The sequence below is a fragment of the Clinocottus analis genome, unplaced genomic scaffold (assembly GCF_023055335.1).
Source record: "Clinocottus analis isolate CAN_PGR_092001 unplaced genomic scaffold, fCliAna1.0.p SCAF_7, whole genome shotgun sequence".
Taxonomy (NCBI): domain Eukaryota; kingdom Metazoa; phylum Chordata; class Actinopteri; order Perciformes; family Cottidae; genus Clinocottus; species Clinocottus analis.
This window is the reverse complement of record NW_027176229.1, coordinates 417558-432044: the sequence shown is the minus strand read 5'-3', so window position 1 is coordinate 432044 and position 14487 is coordinate 417558. Positions and strand designations below refer to the sequence as shown.

Below are 14487 nucleotides of genomic sequence, written 5' to 3'. Positions count from 1 at the left end.
TGAAAACAGTAATTAAGTTGCAGCTGATGATTATAATTTGTTGAATGGTAATAAATATGTATGTATAAACATAGGTGTTTATGAACATTAGTACTTTGTTATTGGTTAATAATTGGTTTCTGGTGTGATGTTTGTAATTCATTTGGTTATTTCATTCAGTTTATTTTGTATAGTCCAAATTCACAAATTTGCTTTACAATCTGTAATCATGAACAGATACTTAATATAGTATATACAATGTTATAATGTGCACAGCAATACAATGTTAATCTACAAATGTACTGAAGTAATCAGAATGTAATTGTCAACAACTATGATATAATATAAAATATTACACAATCTAATGATAAAATAACAAAGTATGGCATTAGTAGTAATGAATACACTGATAATATTAATTATCATATTGCGTACAGTAAAATCAAGTCTATGGCACAGCCTGACCTTACAAGAGCATACAAGTAATTAGTGCATGTTTAAAACACAATTCAACCATAAATATTAACTTAAACCATAAGTATGAGTTGAGAGGACTTGAAAGTGACTTGAGAGTTCCCCAAGTTATGGAAAAGATTTCCTTTGCTCTAGCTAGCTTGATGCTACACGTGGTTAGCGCACCGTTCTGTAAAGCTTATAACTTACAGAAACCTCCCAAATATCTTGTCAGAACAAAACAGCAGCAACTTATCAGGCATTGCATTCTGCCCAAACTAATTTTCACAGCGAAAAAACTTAAATATAACTTACTTTTCGATTAAAACAATAATCCACATGGCCTTGCTTGCACTCTCAGGAGCGTGCGCTTACATGTTTAAGGAGGTGTTTAAGGTACAGGGAGAAAGTGAGGGCTTTTCGAGTCGCAGCAGCTCTCACAAAATCAAAATCAGAATCATTTATTTATGCAAGAAGGTCCGAGAGGCAGTACTGTGTCGTTCAATAATGTACTGTTCAAGGGTGTTGTTAGGCCCGACGCGTAGATACAGTACAGTACTGCCTCTCGGACCTTATTGCTTTTATAATACGGTTACCAGCGACATTCTAAACTGTGATAGTAAGCTGCCTTCCAACCCAACATAGTTGTAGACACCAAAAGTTGTGTATTGCATTTCAGTAGCGTAGAGAAAATAGTCCCGTATGTGTTTCACATACGGGACATACGGGACTATAAAACTGACGACCTGGTCAGTAAAGCAGGGTGGAAGATGACGCCCAGCCACCGATGAAAATAAGTGCTCTCGCTGCTTCTGTCCGTTTTTTCTCCGTTATTTCCCCCTCCATGATGTTTAGAGAGCTTGTCTCACTCTGGAAATTGCCGACGGTGATTATCCTTCACTGGCAATCGTCACTATTTTGTGATCAAACCGTTTTCGTTTCTCGCCTTCGTTTCCTGTTTTATGCGCTCGCTCCCCGCTATTTAGTCTCCTCTTAGAGCGTTAACTAGTCTCTCAGAGCGTTAACTAGTCTATCAGAGTGTTAACTAGTCTGCTCTCAGAGTGTTAACTAGTCTCTCATAGCGTTAACCAGTCTCTCAGAGACTAGTACAGTGTATAGTGTGACTGTACAGCAGGAACAGGGACCACTAACACATTATTCGCCGCTGACATTGTCATCGAAAGTCATTCCCCCCAAAATATCAAAGCCCACACGAAACATGAGTACGCTATTGTAGTGTGTACGTAAACACCCAGGGCTTTTATTGTGGAGGGGAAGCGGAAAGAGAGGAGGATTTAATCGAGTGAAAAGGGAGACAAGAATAAAGTGGTTGCCGTCTTGTCTTACCTAACGGAGCAGCGTGTTATTTTATTATTATAAAAGTACAGACGCAAGAGAAACCCCCGCTACACGTTTGGTAAATGTCAAGCTGGAAGTGACAACTAACGGTCGCGCAATTTAAATCTACCTGATATTTTGAGTGCGCACTGATATGGAACGCTGGTTAATGTAAACAGGCTGTACAGTACTTTATTGTCTGAATAAACTACCCCCGTGACTCACTCTCAACCAATCAGAATGCTTGATTTCATCTACCTGTATTATAATGCTGTGTAAGCTTTCCCATATAAGGAATTTGTCCTGGCTGGAGGTGCATACATTTAACATCTAGACAATAAATATTCGACAGTAAACAAGGTTCAATAATATTTAAAAATTAAATCTAAAAATCTAAAAGTAGAAAACAGTGAATTAAAAATAGAGAATTAAAGTTAAAATAACTTTAGAGTCTAAATAAAGTGCACAGTTAACAGTACTTTAAGGTGGGATGTAAGTTGTATGTGAAGGTGACAAGTGTAAAGTGGTAAAGTGTTTTTAAATATGAGGTGTGGAGGGATGTGCAGGGGAGGGAACGGTAGGAGATCGTCTGGGGGTGACAGAGTCTGCTGATGAGCCGACTGCCAACTAGAAAAAGCTGTTTGTGTGGCGTGAGGTCTTGGTCCTGATGGACCTCCGCCTCCTGCCAGAGGGAAGGGACTCAAACAGTTTGTGCCCAGGGTGAGAGTGCTCGGGAACATTCTTGCCCGCTTCAGAGTCCTGGAAGCGAACAAGTCCTGGAGGAACGGCAGATTACAGCCAATCATCCTCTCGGCAGAGCGGATGACGCAGCCTGCATTTGTCCTCGGCCGTGGCTGCTCCGGTGATAGAGGAGCAGAGGATGGACTCCATGATGGCGGTGTAGAAGTGTATACCATCATTGTCTTCGTTGGAGCTGATGTTCAGCTGATGTTCAGCTCCAACTTAAGGTCTTGAGGAAGCGGAAGGACTCAGCGTCAACATGGGAGTCACACAGCATGAGTGGGGCGGGTGGGGCTGCGGTCTTCCTGTAATCCACAACCATCTCAATCGTCTTTAGAGCGTTGAGCTCCAGGTGGTTCTGGCTGCACCAGGTCACCGGGTGCTCAGTCTCCCACCTGTAGGTGGACTTGTGCCCGCCAGAGATGATTTCAATGAAGGGGGTGTCGTCCGCAAACTTCAGAAGCTTGACGGGCTGGCGACTGGAGGTGCAGCTGTTGGTGTACAGCGAGAAGAGCCTTGGGGGGAACCGGTGCTGGTGGTCCAAGAGGCTGAGACGTGTTTCCCCATCTTTACGTGCTGCTTCCTGTCCGACAGGAAGTCTGTGATCCACCTGCAGGTGGAGTCAGGGAGGTGCAGCTGGGAGAGCTTGTCCTGCAGCAGGGACGGGATGTTTGTGTTGAAAGCAGAGCTGAAGTCCATGAACAGGATCCTGGCGTAGGTTCCTGTGAAGTCCAGATGCTGGAGGATGTAGTGGAGGGCCATGTTGACAGCATTGCCTACAGACCTGTTGGCTCTGTAGGCAAACTGCAGGGGGTCCAGGAGTGGAACCTGACTCATTTTGAGTGGCTAAAATTGGATGGCTTCAGACGGGTCCTGTAGGCTCCCATAGGCTCACACGATTCAAAGGAGGGGTTTTAGACTGAAAATGGTCTCAGAATAACAGAGTTAGGGGCAGATGCCTGTGGAAAAAGAGTTAATCTGCCAATATTCTATGCTGATTAGAGGGGGCAAAATCATAATTTTTGTATGTGGATGTATTAAACACCATTAGTGATATGAAGTGAAGTAAACAGCGTATCGCAATCTCACACACTAATCGTAGATGGTCAATTTTGGAGATTCATACTAAATAAATAACAAAAAATATTTGACTTTACTTAAATCAAAGTCAAAGTTTGCAGAGATACTGTTAACATATTGTGCTATTTTATAGTTAATCCTCCGAGGAGCCGGTTGCCTTGGCAGAAAAAAAATAAAAATAAAAAATACACCTGCGCGCAGACAGAGCCACCTCTCACAGAGCAACGGAGGAATTTATTCCAGCTCTCGGCCGGCGGGTTGGCTCGGCCTTCACTGCTGCTGCACCTCACTCTGGCCTCTCCGCTAACACTCCGCTGGACTGTGCACATATGGAGCTCTGCGACCAACGCGCACACTGGACTCCTTTCCAACTCCCATAGTCCCAAATCAACCCCTCCGACCCCCTCCATCTCTCCTCCTGTTTACACGCACTACTGGCTGGACTCTAATTTAAGTTCTTAACTCAAGTCTGCATGCAACTTTGAACTCCTGGACAGAATATTCATGCTCTGGGGCGTGCTCCACGTAGACGGACGGCCGGCCAGGAAAATTAAATTAGAAATATAAAAATGTGGGCATCCGAATGACCAAAATACATCCTCAGTGCTGTTCACTTTGTGACATATTTGGGCTGTGCTCAACCGAAGACATTCCTCCCCGACTCGTACTAATCAACCTTCAATCGATTGTGTTTCTTCACAATCGACTCACACTAGTGCACCGCTGTAAACCTTTAAGATAGGTCATATGTTTCTTTGAAATCAGTCATTCAGAAAAGAAAGAACATGACTGAACGACAACGCGACCAAAAGAAACTCTGAACTAACTAACACTGATACTATTGTGACCACTGATCAATTCATAGATACAATAGACAGAGCTACTCCAAAAATAATCACACAAAATGACCATTTTAAATGTTCTTTACCACAAGTGTGCTCCTGCATTTCTTGAAAATTACTCATCCAGCACAATTTTTTTTTTATAAAACTACAAATCTCAGTAGAGCGAAACCAAAACGATCCGTTAGTCGACAAGTCGACTCATAATGTGGCAATAAAACAGTTATAATCTGATTTATTCAAGTGTGGGAGGACATGGGGTCTCCACCACGAAGCAGGATTCGGAAGAAAGAAAGTTTGAGAATAAAACTAAAATATTGTTGTATGCGCTATAAGATTACAGCTGACTCATCGTGCCATAGATGAGGCATGCGCCTGTTCAAACTGTTACTTTGAGCCTGAATTATGTGTTGAACTGCTTCACATCTGTCTTATATAGTTTCCTCTTCTGCTGTGAGATGCGGCGCTCTACAGACAGCCGACGCGCTCGCAGCTAGATGGAGGAACCTAGGGGTCGATTTGAGTAAACCAGTTTTGCAGTATTCAGAATTATACGTTGAAATACGTCATCCGAGTCTGAATCACTTGGCAACTCAAGGAGCTACAAACCTAAAACTGTTGTCCTTCTACCTGCTTTGTACTTTGTCAAACCCCTGTATTTACATAGAAACATAAGAAGGCATGAATACACCCTTTTAGGATTAGGGTTAGAGTTTTGGTGAAGGATGTTGTTTTTTACAAATTAACCTGTTGAAATCTGTGGAACCAATTTTGTACCAATTTTGAAAACCTCCTGTTCCTGTTTGAGTGTTTTTCCCTGTGTTTGAGTTGTCGTAGAAACCTCACATCAACTCCAATACTTGTGTTTATTGTATGTATTTGTTCAGCAAAGTCTTGGGGAAAAAATGTTTATCTGCAAAAATAATCACTTTTAAAATATATTTTGATGGTAACTATGAACATCCAGCATGATATGAACCAGATTCCTCAAAAATGCCTCCTGGAGCGTCAATAAGACACCTTTTTAGAAAGATTAGGACCTAAAGACTTGGAATCTACAACAAAAATCACAATAAAACAAAGTCTTGACCTGTTAGGAAGGTGTTTCAGTCAAAAAACTGTGTCGCTCGGATAAAATATGAAAAAGTTTGTTATTTTATGCCAAAAGATTGTCTAAATGGGGCATGCTGGGACTTAAAATTGGCACGAGAGGATTTTTGTACACGGTTTTGAAAAGGTTTAATTTCAATTTATGTTGCGTTCACACCAAAAGTGTTGCGAATTTTCCGCAGGAGTAGATTGCATTCAATGCACAGACGCGAATGGTTGCAAACAATGCAAATTTGTGCGAAAGCGCGATTGTCGTGAAGCGGGCGCTGCGGAAAATTCTCCTTCAGCAACTTAAGCAAAAAAAAAAAGTGGGACGTTTGTGGAACTTCCACAATAAGTATAAAACTGAACCAGTAGTCACTCTGCATAGTGGATCAGACCGCGGGGTCGGGAGCTTTAAGCATGCGTACTTAAAGCTCCCGACTTTCAATCTGGATGCGGAAAAAAAGTTTGTCACTGAAATTCCACTTAATTATTAATGCGGCGATGTTTTATGCAAAACTAGTTCCTTCAGAGCGTAACAGGATGTTCGTCTGGAGTGGAGGTGACGAGCTGCTCAGTGTTGCAGATTGGTGATGGAGAAGTATCGTACCAAAGGCTCAACATGGTCGTGTTTGGAGGATAATTATCCTGCATCTGGCAACCCTGAGATCAGTCGACCAATGACAGCTCTCTCTGCCGTCAGAGCTCACGCATGAAGATGAACGTAAGACACCGTTTCAAAACTTGTAAGAACGTAATAACTAGTTTGTGAAAGACTCAGAGAAACACAAATATCCAACTATAATATAATATAAATATCTATATATATATATCTATATATATATATAGATATAGATATCTATATCTATATATATATATATATATCTATATATATATATCTATATATATATATATAGATATATATATCTATATATATATATCTATATATATATATATATATAGATATATATATATATATATATATATATATATATATATATATATATATATATATATATATATATATATATATATATATATATATATATATAATATTTTGGAATCCCCGGCGGACGCATTTTTTAGGTCTCGAAAAGAGGATATGTCTGGAAAAAAAAGAGGACGTCTGGTCAACCTAGTTAACGTATAATCAAATAGTTACCGCCGTTAAAGGATTGCCAGATAAATCAACGCGTTAACTTGCCCAGGCCTCTATATATATATATATATATATATATATATATATATATATATATATATACATAGCTGTTGAAGTTTATATTTCTTGCTCACAGTCTGAGAAGAAAAAACATTTCATGAAAAAGGCCTTTAAAGAGACGTTTTGTAAACATGTTTTTTTAAGATGCTACAGGTGAATAAGGTGAAACAAATTGTATTCATGATATCACAATGAAACCAGTTTATTACTTGGATCAAGCCAATTATTTTGTGTATTACAACTTCTCGGAAACGTTGCCGTTTGAATATGCAAACGAGGCATTAGGCTCTGATGCTAACTGCTGGTGAATTTAGGAGAAATCTACAGACGCAAATCATCAAAGACGGAAAATAAACAGCTCAATGTATAGTTTGGATGTTTTCTTTCCACTAGTATAAAAGCAGAATAAAACGAGGGGGGGCAACAGAAATCCAGATCTGAATCTGGATGAGTCATAAATGAGGGCGCAGTCCTGCAGTGAGGTGGGAAGCCGTGAAAACACACTGACAGATGGTTAATTGGATGAAAAAGAAATGAAAAGTTATATATAATCTGGTGGCACTGCTTGACTCCTAACATCTTATGAACTATTTTAAAAATGCCTCCTTCTTGTTAACACACAGCAGAGGCCGACAGAGGGGGAAAAAATCAGCCTTAAAAAAACAGAGTTGTACGTAATGAGATGAGGATCTGACATTTATACACCGATCAAAAGTTGCTCCACAGGATTGTTTCGACTTTCTGCTCTTTCACGGATTGGTGGTGCTGCTTAACAATATATCTATTTATATATCTATATATATATATATATCTATATATATATATATATATATATATATATATATATATATATATATATATATATATATATATATATATATATATATATATATATATATATATATATATATATATATATATATATATATATATATATATATATATATATATATATATATATATATATTTATATATATATATATTAGCGCTGGGCAAAGTTGAAAAAAATTAACTGATTAATCGCATGATTTTCCTGCGATTAATCGCATTACACGCCAAATTCTATAATAAAGTAAAAACTAGCGTATTGCACGCTTTTATTTTAAAGTAATGTTATCAGAACAATATAACAGCACTCTGGAGCAACAGCAAGTTAACATACATACTTTATACTTTAAACATCTGTTTTCTTATGTTTCTGAACAGGTACTGTTCAGTAGTAAGGGTCCCTGCGAGGGACAAGCCACTCCTTCTTTGGTCCATGTTCAGTCTGTTGTTTACCTTAAAGATGTTAAAGACCAGCAATGATTCACTTTATACAAAAGCAATAAGTGCTTTTCATGTTTTCAGTTCAGTTTTTCTTCCTCAGTGAGAAAAGTCCAGTCTGTGTTGTCTTGAACAAGTGCACTGAACATCTTGTGATGTGAGGAAAGTTCTCCTCTTTGAGAGAAGAGTAAAGATCCAGAAGTGATGCTGCTTTAAAGTGCTCTGCATGGATCAGACCGCGGGGTCAGGAGCTTTGTGCATGAGCCTTTAACTTTCAATCTGGACGCGGAGGCTGCAGGTAGACTGACCGCCTGTGAGCGCTTTTTTTTTTTAGGTGAAGCGGCTCGCGGGAGCAGCGCTGCTCGTTGAGAGCAGAAGCTACAGAACAACACGTGCTTTCATGTCAGTCGGCGAGGCTACGGAAGCGCGCGCCTTCAAAGTAAAAGCAGTGCCGCTGTAATGCGTTCATGGCGTTTAGCTTATTTATATATTTTTCATGTTGAGTGACCTCACGAGGGCCGGACTGGGAGAGCCGTGAGACGCCAAGTCTGAACTACGTCTGGAGAGATTTAAAGCGATAAGCTCCTCCCAATGCAAAAAAAAAGCCAAAACAAAACAAAAACATGCAGTTGACGCATGATCAAATAGTTAACGGCGTTAAAGGATTGCCAGATTAATGTTGCGGTCACGCGTTAATCTGCCCAGCCCTAATATATGTGTGTATATATATATATATGTATGTATATATATATATATACACATACATATATATATACATATATATAATATATGTATATATTTGTGTGAATATTTAGACGACACATACTCGCAGGGTCTTTAAACCTAAGCAGAAATCCGCTCCGTCTCAGTGAGCGATGTAATCAGTAATCTGCGTCGCCCTAAAGCCAAAAAGCGCTGAGCTCTCAGCCCGTCGAATCAACGCAGACGTAAGTAAGCGATTGAACACAAACATCCTGGAACAGATTGGTTGTCTATCCTCGAAGCGGAGACGTTGCATTAAAAAAAAAAAAGGTCTTGCATAGCTGCGTTCCACTAAAGACACTTTCAGTCGACAAAACACTCTGATCAATTCGTTACATCGAGTCGACTGATCTGTAAGACGGACAGCACAGCGTTTCATCTTGGCTCCATGTCGCTCACCTTGACCATCGGCCCGGTGGATTTAGCGTCTGCAGACGTGTTTTTTGAAACACTGCCCCCTACAGTTTGGGAGAATAACGGTTTTGCCGCAATAAGAAACTCGCTGGACAGAACTATAACGGAGGCTCAACCGCTCGATCGTTAGTTCAACACATGCAACTATGGAATTTGACAATGTCCTGCTTCAGGTTTCAAATAATATGTGTACTTGGCTGCAAATATTTGGTGGAATTTTCGGTGTAAGCTTAAGAGCGTTATACGTTCAAATACAACTACTGAAATCTGACGAGAGGGTTAGTGACAATTGGTAAAATTTAAATGCCAGATTCAAAGAAGTGTCATTTTGTTATTGAGGAGCACAGAAGGACATAAATTCTCTCTGTCGTAAAAAAATAGAAACTAAAAACTGATCCAAACTGATAAATGATCCATATCTGACTACGCCAGCCAGCAGTGTGACACGCTTCTCATTCATTATGGAAAATATTAGATATTATTAGCTCAACAATCTTCATACAAGCTTTCTGAGACTGAAGCACAAACTGCGGAAACAATGCAGCTCATGAAGTACACAAGTATTAGCTTTAAAATATACTTCAAACATACCAAAAGCAAACGTGATCATAATGCAAAATGGCTCATTGAATAACGATATATATATATATATATATATATATATATATATATATATATATATATATATATATATATATATATACATATATATATATATATATATATATATATATATATATATATATATATATATATATATATATATATATATATATATATATATATATATATATATATATATATATATATACACACACATATTATTGGTTGTCCCAGAGGATAAGCTATTATAATGTATCATAGTTCTTCAGTTGATTAGTATATTTGTTTTAAGAATCTGAATCTTCAAAGCAATCAAACGCTTTAAAATAAATGCAAGAGATTAAAAGTACAATATTTGCCTCAAAAATACGGTAAAGTGCAGTATTTGAGTAAATGTACTTTGTTACATAACACCACAGCTGTACGCACAAGAAGAAGACAGGATTTGTTCCACAAAACGTGTTTAAATCAATTTGAAATGCTTGTCACAAATGTCATGTATAATCCATACGGGCTCTCGTGCTGGTGGGAAAAGTGACAATGAAGCAGGAATATTCACAAAGTCAATGCTATTACAGCTCGAGGAAAGCATGAATACAGTCCATATACAGAGAGAGAGAGAGAGAGAGAGAATTTACTTAACGCCGATGACGCTGGACGCTGTCAGGGGAACGTCAGGTTCCACTTCCTGCTGATTTACTTTCTATTGCTGCGTTTCCACAGAAAAAACATTCCACTAAACACCCGATGTGTGGTTTTTCATTTTTTTAAAGCTGCCTCGTGGTCAGCACAGGTGTGTTCTGCTGAAGTCACCCGGTCGCTTGTTTATGTTTATGTTTGATGTGCACAGTTTTACAAGGCGAAAAAAGTCAATAGAAATAAAATGCACCTGCAGGTGACGTAGAAACCCATTAAAGGGTGAAAAAAAACTTTCGTAAAGTATAAAATACATTTCTATAAGTTATTTGTGTGATGCATTTGCACATAAAAAAACTCTCTATATATGTATGTATGTATTTATGTATGTATGTATGTATGTATGTGTGTGTGCGTGTGCGTGTGTGTGTGTAGCTGCTACATAAAGAAAGAACAAAAGAAACAGTTGAATATCGAAGAAAATAGGAGAAAATAAATCATGCCTTCTTTGAATTTCCTTAGTCACACAGCGGCGTGATGAAGGAAGGTGATTTGACGGCTGCTGAATGAATAATTGAAAAAGACACAACAGTGAGGTCCTTCCACCTGGACTAGCATAATGTAATTATATATAAGGGCTGTGCAGCGTGACCGTTTCAGAATAATGGTTAGCGCTGTCGCCTCACAGCAGGGGGGGGAAAGGCTGACAGGAAGCGAACAATTCGTCCAGATAAAAATACGATGAACTGAAGACAGGAGACTCGCCAATTTGTGTATTTTTAAGGAGCTTTGTTGCGGTTGTTTTTCTTCAGGGAGCTGCTTCTCTCTCAGCTCGTTCGTCAGCGCATTGACGTGCATTTTGAAAAGCAAGACTACTAAAACCAGTCAACCGACTCAGGGTCAGTTGGAAAAGCTGCCGACAACAAGAAGTCAAAACTGCACCAGGGTATAAAATGGAATAAGATAAATACAAATCTCTTGTTTTTTTTCATTTTTCTGCCGCTTTAAAACCAAACCCCCCCCCTCTCTCGTTCCTATTAGTAGTCATAGAGATGGTGACACGCACGTACCAGGGCTTTTTATAATTTCATCCTTTGATAGCACTTCAAGGGCTTCTCAGCCTGTATTCAAACACTCTGAAACTTACAGGATTGTCTTTAAGGGGCTGAAGAAGGATCAATCGGGGAGGCTAGCTGGTTAGGAAGGAGGCGAGGAAAGCACACAGCCATCTTCAAAAGGAGTCTCTCCACCTTTTTCTCTTAAACACGTTTGTACGTTCTTGTCTTTTTCACTTTATGATTCCATGCAGTTTGGGGCGAGTAAACACTTAATTTGGCCGCATTTCCCATAGTCGTCAAGACGCTCTTAAGCGCTAAGAGCGTCTTAGGAGCTCTTAAGAGCGCTGCGAAAGTAGGACGTGTTTCCCAGAGTCGTTCTTAGCTTAAGACGCTCTTTCAAGGAAACGTAAGATCGGTCTGACCCACTCTTAACAGCCTTCTTAGTGACCAACACTCACTGCAGCCGCGTCAGGGAAAGTTATATCTGACACTCAAAGGAAAACTAAAACCATGCGTAATTATGAATGTGCGCCCACAGCTGCAGAACACTGACGCAAGAAAAATAATAGCATGAAAAGAAAAATAACGATATCAAAATAAAGAATTTCCTCTGTGTTCCTGTAGCTACATAAATAAAATGAATCATTACTATCACTCATTGCGTTTTCACACACATTCAGCATCTGCATATGAGTTTACGTGAGTTATAAAAACATCAACAACCCTGTGGTACTCCACAGATATCAGGGAACTGACAGGTGTAACTGAACTCTGCTGAACCTCATCAAGAGAGGCTCCTCGTCTGAAGGCGTTGCTGAACGGCTGCAATACAACACATTCTCACTGCGAACCAACAGCGTCGCCGTGCGTGAAGCCAGATGGTTTACATGAATGCATGTGATGGTTTACATGAATGCATGTGATGGTTTACATGAATGCATGTGATGGTTTACATAAATGCATGTGATGGTTTACATGAATGCATGTGATGGTTTACATGAATGCATGTGATGGTTTACATGAATGCATGTGATGGTTTACATAAATGCATGTGATGGTTTACATGAATGCATGCGATGGTTTACATATATGCATGTGATGGTTTACATAAATGCATGTGAGCGTCAGCTCTTCTCCACTCAATGTGCTGTTGGACCGGGCCGTCCAGTCCAAGTACCGGCTTCCCCGTGTGGAGACCCACCGCCTCGTCACGCTGGTGTCACCACACATCCAGAGGCCAACCCGCTGCAGTGTTGCCCTCAGCCTGGTCTTTACGCAGTGGGGAGCTTCCTGCAGGTGGTGGGGACGACACCGGCCTCAGCATCGGTTTCACAGAGTGTGGCAGCGTGACACCGATCCTCCTGCGCCATGCGGACACACATCAGAATGACCACCACACGGGACGAGGTCCACCAGGTCCACCGTGGATTTCATGCCATGGCTGAGATGGCACACACACACACACACACGCACGCGCGCACACACACACACACACATGCACGCATAGTGTAATTGCACCTGTGTGTGGGGACCACAGCGTGCTGTGTGTGATTTATGTGCTGATAAAGTGGTGGGTGATGGATTAACCTGCCATGGATTAATTTAGTTTCATCACCACGGCGGTGGACAGCTCCCACTAAGAGCGTCTTAAGGCTGATTTACTGTATACTCGGGTTTTACGCAGAGACGCAAGCACGCAAAACACGCATAGACCCCCTTGCGTAGTCCCATCAGCCATCTTGCGTGCGTCACCCAAAATTTGTGACTATCCGTCAAAGCTACGCGAGCTGTTCGCAGCAGCAAGGCTGTGATTGGTCTGCTGACCACGTCCTTTCTGAGTCTCGCATTTCCGGTTTCATAGCATAAGACCGCTGTTTTTAAAAGCCATAGCAGAAACACGAACAATGGATCCTGTTGAAGAACGTTTGGCTGAAGAGGTCCACAAATATGAGCATTTATAAAACCTGACGGAGTATCAGGACACGCAGATGGTGGTGAATTCCTGGAGGGAGATATCGTGAACCTCGGTGTTCAGGTCAACTCTAAACGGTCGTTGCGCCACTTGCTGTTCTGGAGTATGAAAAACACACGGGAACTATAAACCAAAACGAGTCCATCGATGCAACTGCGTGGCCGGACACAGTTGTACTTGCAGGAGTATAATTCGCCCTTTAGGAAGCTTCTTTGACGGGATCTTAAGAAGGCAGTTAAGAGCGCGTCTGGGAAACACTCGGATCTTAGCGCTCCTTCTTAGCCGAATCTTCTTTCGAGCCTTCTTAAGTCCTTAAGAAGGATCGAATCTGGTAAATGCGGCCTTGGATTCACGCTTTGTAAGTGAAGTGCTATGTAACGCTTCATATCTACATCCAGCTCGTTCACCTGGCTTGTAGCTCCGTCACTGCGAGCTAAACACTCAACGTCACGACTGTCTGCTGTCCTGCTCCTCGATGGTGGAACGAGCTCCCCATTGACATGAGGACAGCAGGAAGTCTCTACATCTTACGCCGCAAGCGAAAAACACATCTTTTACCATTACATCTTTAACAAAGAAGCAGCACTTTAGAAGCACTTAACTGGCACTTCTGTAGTTTGGCCTTCTTTAGGAAATTGTACTTTCCTGATTCTTGTTGTTCTGAGTTTGTAATCATGGGTGAGCGCGCTTATTGTATGTCGCTTTGTATGAGCGCGTCAGGTAACGGAGATAAATGAGGTAATGTAATAGCGTGCAGTTATTATAAAGTGTTACTGAGCCAGAGGACCAGAGAGAGGCTTCTCTTGGCCGCTGCTGTCTATTGGCATCAACTAAAGAAAAGGTGACGCACTCTGACCATGTGACCACGGCCGTTACACACCTTCATCACGTAGCTTCAAGCCCTCATTCAGTCCAACTGTCAACATTTCAACTTAAACAAAAAGAGACTATACAAATACAGAACAAATATAACTAAATGTGCTTGAAAAACATGACCAACTCTAGCGTTTAGACGGCATTTAAAAATAGAAA

General features: G+C 40.5%; 1 protein-coding gene across 2 annotated transcripts in view; it reads right to left on the bottom strand.

Annotated features, from left to right (window-relative positions):
* The window catches only part of adamts3 (ADAM metallopeptidase with thrombospondin type 1 motif, 3), a 150945-nt gene that overhangs the window by 119129 nt on the left and 17329 nt on the right, over positions 1–14487 (bottom strand). The window contains exon 1 of one of the 2 annotated variants that reach the window (XM_068605150.1): positions 748–1018. The exons of the other annotated variant lie outside the window; for it this stretch is intronic. The gene's annotated coding sequence lies outside the window, so the exon portion shown is untranslated. Of the gene's footprint in view, positions 1–747; positions 1019–14487 lie in introns of those variants that run through there. 2 annotated transcript variants of the gene reach the window in all.